This window comes from Mirounga angustirostris, unplaced genomic scaffold (assembly GCF_029215605.1).
Source record: "Mirounga angustirostris isolate CCGP_5_RB_7025 unplaced genomic scaffold, mMirAng1.0.hap1 SCAF_8, whole genome shotgun sequence".
Lineage (NCBI taxonomy): Eukaryota > Metazoa > Chordata > Mammalia > Carnivora > Phocidae > Mirounga > Mirounga angustirostris.
Genome location: NW_026991716.1, coordinates 130847011 through 130864445, shown reverse-complemented (window position 1 = coordinate 130864445; position 17435 = coordinate 130847011). Strand labels below are relative to the sequence as shown.

Here is a 17435-nt window from a genome sequence, read left to right as displayed (position 1 = left end):
ATGTGTGTATTTTATACTATATTATACATATATACTATAAAATATAATATTAATGAAAACCCAAGATACGACATAATTTCCATTTGTAAAATATACATTTTGTATATGTATTTTGCAAATGGAAATTATGTTATATTTTCAGTTTTGTTAACATGATATCATGGGAATTTTTTTCATTTTACTTACTATACATACATATTAGGCAAATGACTATAAGAAAATATACTAAAATACATTTATTGATTATCCATGGCTGGTTAGTATATAGGTGATTTCTATTTAGATCTTTATTCTTTTCTTTTCAAAATTTGTTAAAATTACTATGCATCTTACACTATGCAAAAACACAGTAACTATTTCAAAATGGAAGCTATTATAATAAAGGGAATGAATTCACTTAAAAATGAAAAAGGTCAGTTGTAATTGCTCAGAATCATACTCTTCCTCCAATGCTCCTTCAACATTAGAATGTTGAAGTCCCGGGGCTCTCATACTGTAAACCTGTGTCTACAGCACTCAGATAAAAATTGAATGACAGAGTCCCCTAGATTGACAAACTGTCCCTTCATTATCATATAAACCCCAGAACACTATGAATCCTCAAGTTTCAAGGATGAATCTCTTAGGTAGTCAGGTCTCAATGAGGCTATCCAGAAAGCCTTCCTATGAAAACCAGCAAAGCCGTGTTTTCCATTACCTCTACTGAACAACATTCCTATTTTATTTCTTCAGATTTCCAGTTAGAGCAGACTTCTATAGTTTGGTCTGAGGTCTCAAAATTAAAAACACTTGCTCCATTTTCTGTCTTGGTTCTCCCCCTGGGTAGAAAGGACTTCAGCTGAAATACAAGGTAAAGACACTGGTGTGGAAAGACAAAAAAAACCTGCAGTGAAGGGAGCTGGTGAAATCTCATGGCACAGCAAGGACAACCAGTAAGCTTTGTTCTTATCCCAGGACTTCTTCCCTGAGAGGATCCGACAAGATAAACATGAACCCTATGAGGCATGCTTCTCTCCTCCCACCTTCCTTCCCAATCATCCACTAGAAGGTCTTTTGCTTTGTGGTTGACACAACAAGGATTCCCCACACTACATCTTGTTCCAGTAGGACTGAAGGAAGATCAACAGAAACACAAACAGATTTCTTTAAAACACACTCCAATCTCTCTTGTTAGCAAAGTAAGTGGAAGAAATGTGTTCTGCATGCTTGAGCTGAGTAGAAATCACAAAACTATCATGAAAAGTTTTCCAATATTCAACCATAGCAAAATATTATTGACACCTGGAAGGACAATCACATGCCCAAAACAATGGCTACACATTGCAACGGGAAGACAATGTAGACATGAATATGGGCATGCATGTCCCCGGTTGATTCTAGCTCCTGGTGTCCTGCTCTCTTTGGCATCATGGAACCCAAACTTCCAGATGACTAAGATTTTCACTTCTTATGAGAATGTATTGTTCTTGTATACATATAGCTTCAGACTGGATAGAAAATTCTGGTCCATTTGCTACTATGTGTCAGGTCAACAAGATGAGTAGAAAACTACTATAATTAGCTGTGTGGCATTGTTAGTATGTAGAAAGGCCAAAACAAATTGAATGAACCAAACTGAATCTGTCAGACTCAACCAACCATAATCAAAGTGTATTAGGGCTCCTATTAGCACATATCCAGACAGATACATTAATAAAAGAAGTCCCTTCTCTTGACACCTGGCATAAAGGCAAGAATTACAATAAACAGTACTGGAACATATTTACTGGCTTGCAATTTACCTAGAGACAAGATTAGAGCCACAAGATAGAGTCAAAACTGGAAGAAATCACAGCAAATAAGTATCAGTAGGAGTGGAAATAGAGCAGAGAAATAATTCGACCCAAATGGAGAGTGAAGAGAGCATAATGATAGCTTATTTATTAGTAGAAATGAACACATATTGTTACATTGTATTCAGTTCTTGATTATTTATGAGTAATTTACCAATTTTGTGGATTATCCTTCCCCCTGCCAGTCTTTTTACATCTGAGTCATCTCTTGCCATCTTTACTTCATATGTGTCCAAAATAATGTTTACCATTAATCTATGTCAAACTTAATTAGCAAAACAAACCCAATTGGTATGGCTATGGTATACTGATGAAAGAACTCCTTCACCTCTCTAGCTTGAGATCAAATCTGGTAGAAACATTTTCGTTAGTGGGAGAGGTCAGAATGGGAATTGAACTCGATATATTAAGACACTGGTTAGCGAATCCTTGCCTGTTGTCTTTTTACTAAGTAAAATTGATCCAGATATAATCAGGCAACTCTATTAAATGTCATTTGCAGGCAGGAAAATGTACTCATATGATAAGGAAAAACAGAAAAGTCTCTGTCCATGCCCTGTAAAGGCTTAGACTCGGAGTTTTTGACTTGAGTGGATGAGTTCCTAACAGTAAAAAGGAAATCATAAGAATTTGTCCCATGCAATGGGGACAAAAATATCATTTCACAATGGAGATTTAAGCCTCATTTTAGTGGATTATAAGCTTAAGGCAAGAGACTTTTCCTCTTTATACTGCTTCTCTACTTCCTTCAGCATCTAAGCCTTTGCTTGCAAATATAACCTGAAAATCAATATTTACAGTGGCCAAGATCTTGAGTTTACTAATTTAGGTTCAAGTCTTATTATATCATTTACCAACTGGATGATCTTCAGCAAATTACTTGATTTCTCTAAGACTTGGTCTGCTTCCCTAGAAAATGGGTATAATGATACCCACTCCTAGAGATATCATAATGACTAAATAAGCTATTCTCTGTAAAGCGCAAAGCACCATATCTAGCAGAAAATGTGATCAATAAATATAGAGGTAGTATTACTGTCATTATATTAATTACTTGACTGAACTGACTACCCTAGGAATGAGCAAAGTAAATCATAAAAGAAATAGGACTTTGCAGAATTGATTTTTGTAGTTTGAGAGTTGACAGAAGGAAGGAAGGAAGGAAGGAGGGAGGGAGGGAGGGAGGAAGGGACGGAAGGAAGAATGGAAGGGAGGAAGGAAGAGAGAGAAGGAAGGGAGGGAAGGAGGGAGGAAAGAAGGAGGAAAGAAAAGAAGAAAGGATGCATGCACATGTCTACATGTGGGCACCACATAAACCTTAATTAGCAAAGCAATTACATACAGTTTATGTATTTTATTCTTTAGCCCTTTGATTCTTTCTACGTAAGACCAACATTTAATATCAATAGAGTCAAATACCTTTCAGTGGCAGAAACACTGATGTTATGAGCTGTTAACAAACGGAAGAGCAATAAAAAGGGGGGAGTATGACTCTGGTGTTACCGCCTAAGTGACACAGTTATTCAGATAGATGCACAACAAGCCCCGGGTTCCATGGCATCTAGAATCCCCACGGTTTCATTTCCAACCTTTATCAAAGTCCCAGCAACAACACAACCTTAGGTATTCCCAGAATAATCAACTTTGAATCCAGGACCTCAAAGTACAAAGAGAAACTCGAGACCACCCAGAGACTGACCAGTGTGTAGAAACACACAAAACTTAAAAAGGAAGCTGAATATCAAAAACCATGTAGGACCCTAACTCCCAATGATTTGCACTGGTTCTACTTTCTTCAGCCCCAGCTGGGGAGAGGACTTGGATTTGTTAAAATCTTTTCCTTCCTCCCTTTTTCTTCCTTGTCTTTCTCCTTGCTCTCCAAACTAGCCATCTGCCCTGAGCTGCCAAATAGCTACAGGCACGGTCTCCGGGCAAGTAGGACGCCCCGGCACTTCACCCTGTTCGCAGTTCTGCGATTCACGTGACAGTTCCTTCACAGGTGCTCAGACTGTGAATTGAGGAAGAGAACGAGAGCTGTTTAAAATCCCTAAGCCAAAGGAGTTTGTGCAGTGCTTCTAAGAGCCTGCAGGCAGCCGTGCCCTTGCTGATGAGGGGGACATTCCCACGCCCCCAGAAACAGTTGTCCGTCCCCGTCCTTGGAAGACTGGCCTGACCAGTCCCACGGCACTGTTGAGGACAGTGGAAAAGCCTGGAACTGGTGACATTATTAAACATTTTGGTTAGTCACCAAATCAAGTCTTTGCCTCGAAATCTTCATATCCTGTACAGCAGGGTAGACGAGGTCCAACCGAGGGTTTCCTGAAATAATTCATTAAAACAGCCCAGGTCTACAAGGGGGAAGTTATCTTCCTGAACGCTACATGCCGGTTTGGTCCCTAGTGAAGTCAGATTTCGTCCAGTAGCCAACGGGCAGACAGACCTGTGTCCCACGTCCCAGCCCTCCCTTGCAATTCGGGCAGGTTACATATATTTTTCGGTACTACTCCACTGACTTAGATTTCCTGGGCTTTTCACCATTTTGAAGGATAGTATGATATTTACAAATAAGAGAGGCTTTTAACCTTTTATATCACATGCCTAGTACTGGATTTGCAAACGGCTAAATAAACACACAGCCTCTCTCATTGGCTTCTAGCCAATGACGACAACCTGTACTTTCATTGAAATATATGTGTGTCTTTTTAAGAAGTCTTCTGCTTAGTTTAGAAATGAATACTCTACGGAGGAAATGAGAAATGGACTTGAAAGTCAGTAAGTTATTTTTCTCTTTTACATTTAAGTAAAAAATGATGTGATTACTTGGTGATCACAAATACAAGTGAAATGGTTACTGGTCCACCTAATAGGCTTTTTTTCTGCTAATGATACCATCACTTGTCACTCTGAATAATTACATTCAATAGAAATGTTTCTTGATGATTGAGAATATAAGAATCATGTCTCTGTTTTGGGGTAGGTAACTGAATATACGAAGTCTATATTCTGAAGATGTTCTCCTATTTTAGGGTTAAATTAGACACACACATTTTGTTTCTTGTTAGCACTATACAACTGGCAAGGGAAGGAGGTTGTGAAATTCAAATCGGGATGTGTTTTCTCTCTCTCTTTTTTTTTATTCTTATGTTAATCCCCATACATTACATCATTAGTTTTAGATGTAGTGTTCCATGATTCATTGTTTGTGCATAACACCCAGTGCTCCATGCAGAATGTGCCCTCCTCAATACCCATCACCAGGCTAACCCATCCCCCCACCCCCTCCCCTCTAGAACCCTCAGTTTGTTTCTCAGAGTCCAGAGTCTCTCATGGTTTGTCTCCCCCTCCGATTTCCACCCCCTTCATTCTTCCCCTCCTGCTACCTTCTTCTTCTTTTTTTTTTTTTTTCTTAACATATATTGCATTATTTGTTTCAGAGGTACAGATCTGAGATTCAATAGTCTTGTACAATTCCGGGATGTGTTTTCTCTTGCTAGCAGCTATGGTAAAGCTCTGAGGGAAAAAGAATTAAACAAAAGAGCTTTTAAAAAAATTTAAAAGTTTGGGTTTCCTTTATGGTGAGTGAATTGTTGAGTTGTAGATAAATTTGTTAACCTCCCTGATAACATGTAAAGAAACTTTGACCACACAGTGTATGCAGGGGATTTTTTAAATGGTGAAAGCTCATAGACTGTACCCTTCACTTCAACTCAAGAAACACACGTGGAGTGTTCATAAGATATCAGGTATCCTGCTAAGCCCCTGCAATACATGCCTGATAATCACAGAAATTAAATGAAAAATCATTTTCCAAACTGAATGGCCAAATTAGGTGTTATGTATTCATGGAAGAAGTCAGGAGAGAGAAAGAAGAAACTAATATGTTCACACATACCTCAGTGGTGATTCAAAATTCAGATTAATATCTACATCCTTTCTTGAAAAGAGCTGTGCTAAGATTAGGCATTAAGTCCTGGACAACGTGCAGAAGCTTATATGCTTAAGTCTTTCTAGCTTTCTTCTTCATTTTGTTTTGAACGGGGAGCGAAATGACGGTGTAAGTGGTTTCTAAAGATTTCCTTAGTTAAAGCTGGTTTGATTCTCACTTAAATGAAACAAGGTGGTTAAGGATCAAAGTGGCCTCATTCATCAATAGGCACTGAAGAATCAATATTTTGCTTGTCTGTTCGGCTCAAATTCCTTGATCATAATCTTTTACAAAGCTAAGCAGGGCGGAAGCTGTTCACCATTAACACCATCAGTTACACCAACTCAGGTCCGTACGTCCAACTCAGGTCTACTTCCATTTCTGTAGATTGATTTGTCAGCAGCGCAAAGGTCCTGGCCCACAGTCTCTCATATATGTGTTCAACAGAGTTGCACCTGTTCTGGCTGTGTGGTTTGGGTTTACCACCGAGTCAGCCGTTGCTAATAGGATGGGAAAAGCAGTCACTCCAGAGAACAAGTAAGGAATTTTGCAACACCACTCAATACATGCCTTTATTCTATTACTTATAAAACAGGTTTCTTAATCCTTACTTGCAAGAAAAATTCTTCTTAAATTTTTATTTTATTATAAGATATTCCAGTAGATTCTCTTGGAGTGCTGCGAGAACATTCGTGGGTGATTTTCACTGTGGATTTCAAACATCAAACTGAGCTATTGAAAAGAGGCCCTGGGTTGTTTTTTGTTTCTAAAATGTTATACAAGAGGGGAATCTGGGTGGCTCAGTCAGTTAAGCCTCTGCCTTCAGCTCAGGTCATGATCTCAGGGTCCTGGACTCAGCCCTGCATCGGGCTCTCTGCTCAGTGGGGAGTCTGCTTCTCTCTGTCCCTCTTCTGCCCCACTCCCAGGCTTGTGCTTTCTCTGTCACATAAATAAATAAAATCTTTTTTAAAAACTGCTATACAACAGCTTCAAATGAACAGGATATGAGAGTGAAAAATTCGTTTTTCTTAATTCGAAACAGCAGTGAACCTAATTTATGAATTTTTTTCTCAATTAAAAAAAACAACAAATGGGAAGCTTAACATTGAATTAAGGAGTCTTCAGGATTAGCAGGTATACAAGGCCAGATTTATAGGAGCCAATGGGCTGATAACTATATTTTAGGTCTAGAAAACATCTGCTCAGAGTAAGTAGTTTATGGTTTCCACATCAAATAAAAGGAAAAAAGCACCACACTGATCTAAGGTTTTGGTACGCTTTTTTTTTTTAACCAAAAATAATGCAAATCCTATAATAGGGGACTTGTACGCTTTGTTAATATGTTCTACTAAAATAAAGGGGATACAGAAATTGCTTCATGAGGAAATGATAAAGTAAGTGAATACCAGGGTTTTCCATCGAAAATTCATAAGCATATGCTTGGAGTTGAGGGGGAGGACTAATTAAATATAATATTCAATTAATCTATAAAAGACAATTTCTCTCCATGTAAATCTACAGATTATATGAGTTTCCTCAACCACCTCAACCCAGTAATCCAAAACAGTGAAATGCAATTCCTGGAAATACTCAGAATTAGACATGCCATAGATAGTAACACAGATACAGAGAAATTTTGCACAAACATGCAACAACCTTGGTAATGAACTCATTTCTTAAACCCCAGTTCTAATTATATGAAGCCAGGAATTGGCTGTTGTCCAGTGAATTTGAACTGTGGACACTGACCAAATTGTTTGACGTTCTACTCCCATCCCTTCTATTTTCGGTCCATATTTTCCCTCCATGGTGACTTTTTGGTTGTGTTTTATCTGGTTTTGGCTGTCTCTACTGCCCACTTCAGATAATTGCTCAACTCCACTTGGCTTCTTGCTGGGTAGGCTTGACCTAAGAAAATGGATGAAGAAAGAGCCAGCATTTTCCTTTGATCTCTTAGAACTCAGGATTCCATTATATAATCTACCATAAATCCTGGCAGTAGAGATTGACATCAACTTCCAAATTTGCCATAATATGACACTCCTAGTTGATTCATTATGTATTCTGACATTTCTTAATTCACATGAACTCAGTACTTCAGTGTGTCAGTGATAAGACATTTTTCTTAGTTGCCTTCTCAATATTTTTACAGATTGCCTTGATTAATTTTTCTCTTCTGCAATGTAAGCCTCATATGCCAAATGTTCTAACTGGCTAACTGCCTCTAAGGTTTAAGCTCACAGATGTTTCCCTGGGGCCACAGCAAATGCTACTCCCCTGAGAATAAGTCTGATAAATAAAATTGGCAATAAATTTAGAACTAAAGGGTTGGATAAGAAAATCAAGTGCAGCCCTCATTAGCTCCACTTTTGTAAATCTACAAACTTGTCTAATGTACTCAATCCTCAAATATCGATGGTAGTAGATTCTAGGAATCCCATCAACAAATTAAAGCCTTAAACAATCCAAAAACCTCCTTCTATTTAACGGTATAAATCCCTTTCCCACTGAACATATTACCACAGTTGCTAACAAGTAGAAAATTGGCACATTTAAATCTCGTTTCTATTCCAAGTGCTGAGGGAGGAGTAAAATGGATAGAATCCAGATGGTGTGAAGAAAGTAAAGCAAGGGCCCTGCGTAGTCTGAATGTGAGTAATTTGTGAATTGGTCTGAATGATTAATATTCAACATTAATATTCCTTAGGCAACATGAATGCCATAAGCGGGAAACCTTTGCTTTCTACTTTTTCCTTTCCTAGAAAACATTTTTCTATGAGTCTTTTCCTTCACAAAGTAGATTTGAAGTACCTCTTTGCTTGATTTGTGAAGCCTCAATGACATGGAGGTATAAACAACAAACCAAAATGAACAATGTTCTTCATGCTGAATATTATGATATCATCTTCTCCCTGTATTTCTGGGCTTGAAATGCAACGCCCAGGCATTGCCCACCATGGAACATTCTCAGAAGTGTAGTATCATCACTTGAGATTTATTGTAACTGAAATTAAATTACCTAGTGTGCTTGGACTTTCCCCCCACCCCACACCCCAGTGAGTCTGCTTTTTTTTTTTTTTAATTGATGTCCTTGCCTTTTATTCCTATTATTAAAGGAGGAAAATAGAAAACACAATCTGCTCCCTTCCCTCTACCCTCGAGGCACTGGATTCAGCTCCCCCATTCCCATGAGCAGAAAGCAATTTAGGCAGCCACAAGAGACATCACGGTCTTCTTCTCCAACTCAAGTCCTAAATCAATGGAATGATGACATGTCTTTATTTTATTTTCAGCATAGATGCCTGTGTGTTTGATTGTTCTTATGATAGAATCTCAACTCGTTCTAAATGGAGATTGCTGAAAGCAAGAAATATAGAATCATAAAATGGTCTGTGCATGGGAACCATACAGCTCCCCACATCCAGTGCCTTCATTTAATTGGTGAGGAAATGGGGTCTCAGAATTGAAAGACTTGTTCAAACAAAGCTGGTGGCATCACATCTCCTGATTTCAAAATTTATTATGGAGCTACAATAATCAAAACAGTAAGGTGTTGGCCTAGACAGGCGTATAGAACAGTGGAACGGAGTAGAGAGCCCTAAATAAGTCCACACATATACAGTCAATTGAGCTTCAACGGTGGTGTCAAGAATACACAGTGGGAAAAGAAGAATCCCTTCAACAAATGGCGTTGAGAAAACTAGATAGTTCCATGTAAAAGAGCAAACTTTGATGTCCTCTTACACCACACACCAAAAACAATTCCAAATGGATCAAAGACTTAAAGGTAAGACCTGAAACTATATAACTCCTAGAAGAAAAAATAGAAGACAAGCTTCATGACATTGGACTTGGCAATGATTTCATGTATATGAGCAAAGGCACAGGCAACAGCAACAACAAAAAATAAAAATTAAAAACATAAGCAAGACTACACTAAACTAAAAAGCATCTGCACAGCAAAAAATAATCAATAGAATGAAAAGACGACCAGATAACCTACAGGGTGGGAGAAAATATTTGCATACTATCTATACAATAAGGGGTTAATGTCCAAAACACATAAGGAACTCTACAACTCAATAACATAAAAACTAATAATCTGATTAAAAACGTGCTACGGACTCGACATTTTTCCAAAGAAGACATACAAATGGCCATCTGGTATATAAAAAAGTGCTCATCATCACTAATCATTAGAGAAATGCAAATCAAAACCACAGTGAGATATCACCTCATATCTGTCAGGATGGCTATCACCAAAAAAACAAAAGACAAGTATTGGTGAGGTTGTGAAGAAATTTGAATCCTTGCACACTGTGAGAATGCAAAATGCTGTAACCACTATGGAGGTTCTTCAAAAAATTAAAAATAGAACTACTAGGAGGTGCCTGGGTGGCTCAGTTAATTAAGCATCCAACTCTTGTTTTCAGCTCAGGTCATGATCTCAGGTTTGTGAGATGGAGCCCCAAGTCGGGCTCCGCACTGAGCGTGGAGCCTGCTTAAGATTCTCTCTCTCCCTCTCCCTTTGCCCCTCCCTGCGCCCCCCCCCCCCGGTACTCTATCTCTTTCTCTCTCTAAAAAAAAAAAAAAGATAATAATAATAATAAATGGAACTACCAGATGATCCAGCAGTCCCATTTCTGGGTATATATCCAAAAGAATTGAAATCAGGATATGGAAGAGCTATTAGCATACCCATGTTCCTTGCAACCCCATTCAAAATAGTCTGTTTAATGTGAAAACAACCTCAATGTCTACCAACAGATGAGCTGATCAAGAAAAAGTGGTATATACACACAATGGAATACCAGGTAGCCTTAAAAAAGGACATTCTGCAGCATGCAACATTTATGTACCTTAAGGACTATCATGCTAAGTGAAATAAGCCAGACACACAAAAGCAAGTATTGCATGATTCCACTTCTATAAAGTATCTAAAATAGTCAAATGCCTAAAATCAAAGACTGACATGGTGGTTACCAAGGGCGGGGGGGAGGGGGGTTATTATACAATAGATGTAAAGTTTCAGTTAAGTAAGATGAATAAGCTCTAGAGATCTGCTGTACAACATTGGACCTAGAGTCAACAGTAATGTATTATACACTTAAAATTAGTTAAGGGGATAGATCCTATGTTAACAGTTCTCACCACAATAAACTTTTTAAAAAAGAATCATTCAGGGCGCCTGGGTGGCTCAGTCGTTAAGCGTCTGCCTTCGGCTCAGGTCATGGTCCCAGGGTCCTGGGATCGAGCCCCGCATCAGGCTCCCTGCTCGGCGATAAGCCTGCTTCTCCTTCTCCCCACTCCCCCTGCTTATGTTCCCTCTCTCGCTGTGTCTCTCTCTGTCAAATAAATACATTAAAAAAAAAAAGACTCATTCAGTACCCAATGTAAAGTACCAAAATAATAACTAGAAACAAACTAAAATAATTTTAATCAAGTCTAATAGAAATATGAACAATTTTCTTCTAAATCTATATCTTGTCCAAATAAAATAATTTTGCTATAAAAGTATTCCAAGTTAATAGCATTTTACACATATATGAAGTGTGTTACTTTTCAAAGTTCTATCACGTAACCTACATTATATCACCAATAGGATCTTTGATAGGAGTTTGGTAGTTATCATGCCCATTTTACAGTTGGGAAAACAGAGCACTGAGCTTGCAAGTCGTGTACTAAGGTCACTCAGCATACTGGTGGCAGAGTAATATATTTTGACCCCCAACCTTCTTTCTCCACTAGTCACTTTTGGAACAAAATCTTCCTTACAACCATAAACAATCATGATTTCAGAAAACACATCCAAAAAGATTGTTTAAACTGTATTACACATCTCTTGAGGTTTTCCAATCACCTCCAAACTGATGTACTCACACTTTGTCTGAAAACATCTATCTACATAATATTTCCCTAAGCTTAAGTTTGTATCTCCATTCCAGCCTTACCCGAAAATCTTTAAAAACTGCACTATCAAGTCCAAAGATGTGGCTTTTACATCTCCATTCCTAGATCACCTCACACCACCTCCCAGCATGCTTCTCACCTGTGTTCCTACAAGCTGGTGAATGATTCCCCAAAACCTTCTCCTCATGCCTTTGCTTATGCTCTTCCCTTTCCTTACATCTTTCTGCGTAAACATCACCCATTCTGTAAGCTCATGGACAGATGTCTACATGAGACTTCCTATATGAAACCATCCTTCACCACCCCCCGCTCCCTGTCACTGCCCGCCCCCGCCCACCTCAACCAGAAATAATTTCCCCTCTTTGGCTTTCACACCTCGGTGCTTATCACTCTCAAAGCACTCGGCACATTCTACTCCACTGCCTTACATTCTGGAACATTATGGTCTAGGGTGCACCTTACACTTATGATGTAATAGTCCTATGTCGTATTATGTGTTACTGACCGTAACCGATAGTTAATGTCAAAGAACCTGCCAGGCCCCACCACACACAACAGTTGTGTCCCAAGCCCCTGGTAGATCCCAACACTTCCCGAGCCGCAGGAGTGCAAGTCTGAATAAAAACCCCATGTTTGCACTTGAGGCACTTTGGGTTTGTGTAGGAGCAGAAACTCTGGGACAGACCTTAGTAAACTACAACAGGGCACTAAAATATTACCTCTTCCTTAAATAAAACAGGAAAAGAATTTTACAGAGTGTGTCACGTTAAACTACACTGGATTCTGAGTAACCCTAATCTCTAAATATATTTTCGTATAAACTTGACGTAAGTAGGATTTTCAAAAATCCAGATCAAAAATAAATGTATATCTGTATTGTCACATAGTTTTAAAGGGAAATATATTTAAATAGATTATCTTTATTAAATACCTTTCTGTACATGGTTTTAAGAAAATGAATCTTAACAAATGACTGGCTATGGTGAATAAAAATGAGAGTACAAAAGATTAATGTTTTCTGTGAGATAAACTCAAATTTTCTTTGGATTTCCTGGTGTCCTTATCAAAATTCTGAAAGGAAACACCCCAATGAGATCATTTCTAGGGACCTCAGAGGGAAGAAACATCTCAGAAATGCAGATTGCCTACTTGTAAAAGGGTTTTGTGGGCTTCCTCTGAACCATCCTACGGGAAGAGGTAGGTTTAGAGGGGTCAGCTAGCTGCTGGCCATGTGATAAGAGAACAGTTTGATGAGATCTGAGGAAAAAGAAATGCCAAAAACCCAGTGGTAACATACTATCCCAGCAAAGGGAAGGAACGCTACACTTTTCATCTTCCCCAGAATTGTCATTTTGGTATGGCCTGTCTCTTCCCCCTTGTGATCGGCAGTAACCCACAAAGGGCCCAGTATTGTTTTCCAGGCAGCAAGAAAGGGGCTGTGCCTCATTTGTATCCATTCTTAGTGGGAAACCCCAAAGAACTGACAGTTAGAGACAGCCATAAACAGGAGAGTGAAGTCAGATTAAGCTCGTGAAGGCTGGGGTTAGGAAAATGGAGCTCCAGGTGTACGACGAGTACAAATCCTTGTGGCTTTTAGAATAGAAAGGTTAGGGCAGCTTCTAGCCACTTGTCTACTCAAAGAAGTCAGAGAGCACCTGGAAGACTCCAGGGAAGTCCCAAGAGGAGGATTACTCAGAGAAGTAACGTGCTGGCTCTTGAAGTCACTCTCCCTCCAGAACCCCACCCATCCTGCCTGCCATATTCACCAGCTTGGCCACGCATACTTCCACCATGTGCACACCCTTGGTTCTGTAGGACATATGTGACCTGTCTCTCATAGCATTTCATAGCACCCCACCAGAGCTATTCTCATTCACTTAGTGACAAGATTTTACATGTAACTAAGAATTTCTATGTTCCATTTAAAAACATATTTTACAAAACTGAACTTTTTACAAAGCATTATTTAATCAAACCTCATCGATAGCCATAAAACTTCCATAAGTCAGATTCATTATTCTCCTTTTACAGGCGAAGATACTGCAGCATGGAGGAGGTGTACTATTATCTCTTGCCAGCCCCAGAAGCTCACCTCGCTTCTCCAAGGCAAGGACCCCATGGACCAAAAACCCTAGAGAATAACACTGTATCAAGTAATGGCTGAGAGCATGGGTTTTGCAAAAGCTTATCTTCAAGTCTTAGGACCGTCACTTACAAAGCTAACGCTGGACACAACACCTAACTTGGCAAAGCCTGCATTTCCTCGTTTATAAACTTGGAGTCATAATATTGTTTATCATCTGGCGTTGTTGTAAGGATTAAATGCGGTAATCCCTATAAAAAGTATTACACAAAGTTAAGGGCTCCCTAAACCTCAGGTGCTAACATAATTGCTATTATTACCACCCCATGGGCACTAAGTTCGTTGTTAGGGAGCTGTTGAGTGACAGACCAACCCAAGTCTTGGTCATTACATTGAATTAGAAGTTAGCATACGTGGGGCACCTGGGCAGCTCAGTGGGTTGAGTGTCCTACTCTTGGTTTTGGCTCAGGTCATGACCTCATGAGTCATGGGATCGAGTCCTGCATCGAGCCCTGTGTCGGGCCCGAGTGGGGCCCCGTGCTCAGCACAGAGTCTGCTTGAGATTCTCTATTTCTGCCTCTCCTGCTGCTCATGCTTTCTCTCTCTCTCTCTTTCAAGTAAATAAATAAAATCTTTAAAAAAACAAAACAAGAAGTTAGCATACAACTCTACATGTGAACAGACTCGGGCCTAGTCCAACAACCAAGCAAAATGCTTCTTTTGATATCAAAACAAATGAGAAGCATTTGAAACAAGTTTTTACATACTTATCTCAGCAAGAGTTTGCCCATTTCGTTGCTCCTCTCATCACAGAGAGACATCCTTAGAGACACAAAGGTAAGGAAGAACGGAGGGAGGGATGTTGGAGGTGTCTGCGCTGCTCTTCCAACACCTGTGCTCATCATGAAAGCAGTGGCATTTCTACAGGTGGTACACTCAGCTGGCTGGATTTATTGCCCCTTTTTTTTTTCAGATCAAGTTCCCAGTTACCACCAGATGGGATACAAATTCCTAGCAGCTATGGTGCCGACCATGAGTGTGGTCATTCATTCCACCAACACTTATTACCAGGCAGTGTACTATGCTTGCAATAAAAATGACTTTGTCGGGGTACCAGGGTGGCTCAGTCGGTTAGGCCTCCCACTCTTGATTTCAGCTCAGGTCCTGATCCCAGGGTTGTGAGGTCGAGGCTCAGCAGGGAGTCTGCTTCTCTCCCTCTCCCTCTGCCCCTTCTCCACCTCCTGCATGTGCGCTCTCATGCTTTCTCTCATTCTCTCTCTCTAAAATAAATAAATAATTTTTTAAATGACTCTGTCATATTGAGTTTCTAACACCTGAAAAATACAAGCGGTTTACTGAGTGGCTTCACCTCACTTATTCCATACAATTATATCCAGTAGCTACTCTTATTTTCCTGGCTTCACAGGTGAGGCATTTGAGACCAGCGATGAACCCTATAGGTTGGGGAGCGGGGGGGGAGGGGGAGAGGGGGGCAGGGCACACTATGGCTTGGACTCCGACATCTCCTGGAGATTTGAACTGAACTAATGTCTGCATCCTCACCAAAGAGTTACTGCTATGGAAGACCCAAGCAGAAGTATAAGCTTTCTAGCAAAATATTTTTATGGATGAATAGCCAGTGCAAGCCTCTTCATCCTCAAAAAGAGTCACATGCTTCCAGGGAGAAAAATTATGCTTCTTAGAAAGAGCCATAAAAGTCATTGATGTGCAAGATTTTGCTGTTGTCCAGTGGGAATGAACCAGAGGAAGTCTACTGAGATGCTGCCCGGAAGGCACACTCACCATCATCATCATCACCATCATCAAAAGCCATATGTAAAGGACCTGCCTTTAAAAATAGCACTTTATTACACCTGCTGTAGGGAGCTTCATAGGTGGTTAACTACAGACAACAGCCCTGATAAGGATGGGTGGGCAGGACCACATCTCAACCGACATCAATAAAACACATGCTATGACTGTTTCATGATGTGGCTGGTCTACTCAGAGCTGGTCACTCTCATTCTTGGCTACTTTTCTTTATAGCCAATCTGCTACCATGGAGCAGAACTGTTCACTGTTCAAAGCAAACTGAAGCCCAACCACCCGGCCCTAAGCCCGAGAGTTTGCTCTGACCAACCGGGCTGAACAAATATAGACAAACACTCCAAGAACCCACAGATAACTATGCAAAAATGTTTAGCAGACACCCAGTATGAATATTTATACTGTATAGAGGTTAAAGTCAGTGTTGGGGAGAAGGTGGAGGTAGCTAGCTCTAAATCCTAAACTGAATGAAAAGTCAGAGTTAATCTAAATGAAAGATTATTTTTTTGACTATTCTTGCAGCAAGTTCAAGACGCATGAGCTTTATCCCTTTCCTTGAGTGTCAAGAGCAATAAAACAAAACAAATACTTGCAAGGGTCTAAGAAAAATACCCTGGTGGTAAATATGACCTTCTATTTATAATCAAGATTTTGCGCTTCTTCCCTACATGTTATGTCTCTGATACCTACAGTTTTTTATTCCTAATTTCTTTGAAAATCTAACAACCTCTACAGCATCGCCTCTAATCTCTGGAGTATTATAGCCATGCATGTCAAAGCCTAGTGGGCAATCTTCATAAGCTAGTCACAAAATGGGAGCAAACATTTGCTTCTGAGAAATTAGGAAGGAATTATATAGAGCAAAAATGGGCTCTGAACCCTTGGTCTCAGAAGTTCCCATCCAGTTTCATTTCTTTTGGCTTTCTAAGATCAAATTCAAACACGTCTATCTCATAGTCATAATTTCACTCTCAACATTAACATATATCATATATAACATTAATATATATCACATTCAAAACCAGATGACTCTCCCAGCAACCTCGTGTGTGGAGTTGCTGGGCAAGCCTATTAGATCTGGCCCATAGCACCAACAGAAATTTGGACAGGAATCAGTGGGATGATCCCAAGTCCTGATAAAGCCCAACCCTTATTTAAAAAAAAAAAAAAAAAAAAGGTCACATTGGCTTCTACGAGCATGTCCGAGAGAACAAAAGCTGGTTACCCTCTTGACAGAGCATGAAACTTACAACTCAACACACATTTCCTGAAACGTGTGGCATTCCTCTAACCAAAATGAAAGTATCCTGCCCTGTCTTTTGTGACTGCCACATCATTATTCAAGTAGCCCGGTGCCACATTGTGGGGGGCACCTAACGTACACACCATCCAGCTGCAGAAAAATGACCGCTAGTTTTTTTCACGTGAGAGCAAACTGAGGCCGCAGGACTCAAAAAGAACTTGTCTAACTAAAATCACAGGGCAATTTAAAGACCGGCTGTCTCACTTTTGTTTTACTAGACTGCATAGCTTTTCAGAAAATTGGACTGCCTTCGGGAAACAAATACTGGCTTGTTCAGACTACCTCGTTCAAACTCAACGTAAGTTACGCCACCAAAGATTAAGCAAACAGGTAGTACGTTCATACTAGCCTGTGAAGCGTCCAATTAATAACTAACATTCCAACACATTTCAACAATACAGTACCTCCTAGCGAGCGCTGGATCCAACAAGTATACGTTATATCTGAGGCAGGCAGACAGCCTGTCAGCGCTGTGCTGAGAAAAGGGTGGTTGTGTTGCCCTCTGACTCAGCTGAATATTATTCCAAAAGTGAGTTTCCACTTTGTACCAAGTTT

The 17435-nt window shown here is 39.8% G+C and overlaps 1 protein-coding gene across 5 annotated transcripts in view; it reads right to left on the bottom strand.

The window, feature by feature from the left end:
- ESR1 (estrogen receptor 1) overlaps positions 1-17435 on the bottom strand; it is a 381963-nt gene that overhangs the window by 364150 nt on the left and 378 nt on the right. For 3 of the 5 annotated variants that reach the window (XM_045865760.3, XM_064598228.1, XM_045865764.3), the window contains exon 1: positions 17285-17414. The exons of 1 other annotated variant lie outside the window; for it this stretch is intronic. The gene's annotated coding sequence lies outside the window, so the exon portion shown is untranslated. Of the gene's footprint in view, positions 1-5724; positions 8381-17284; positions 17415-17435 lie in introns of those variants that run through there. One more of the 5 variants, XM_045865763.3, reaches the window with a different exon arrangement.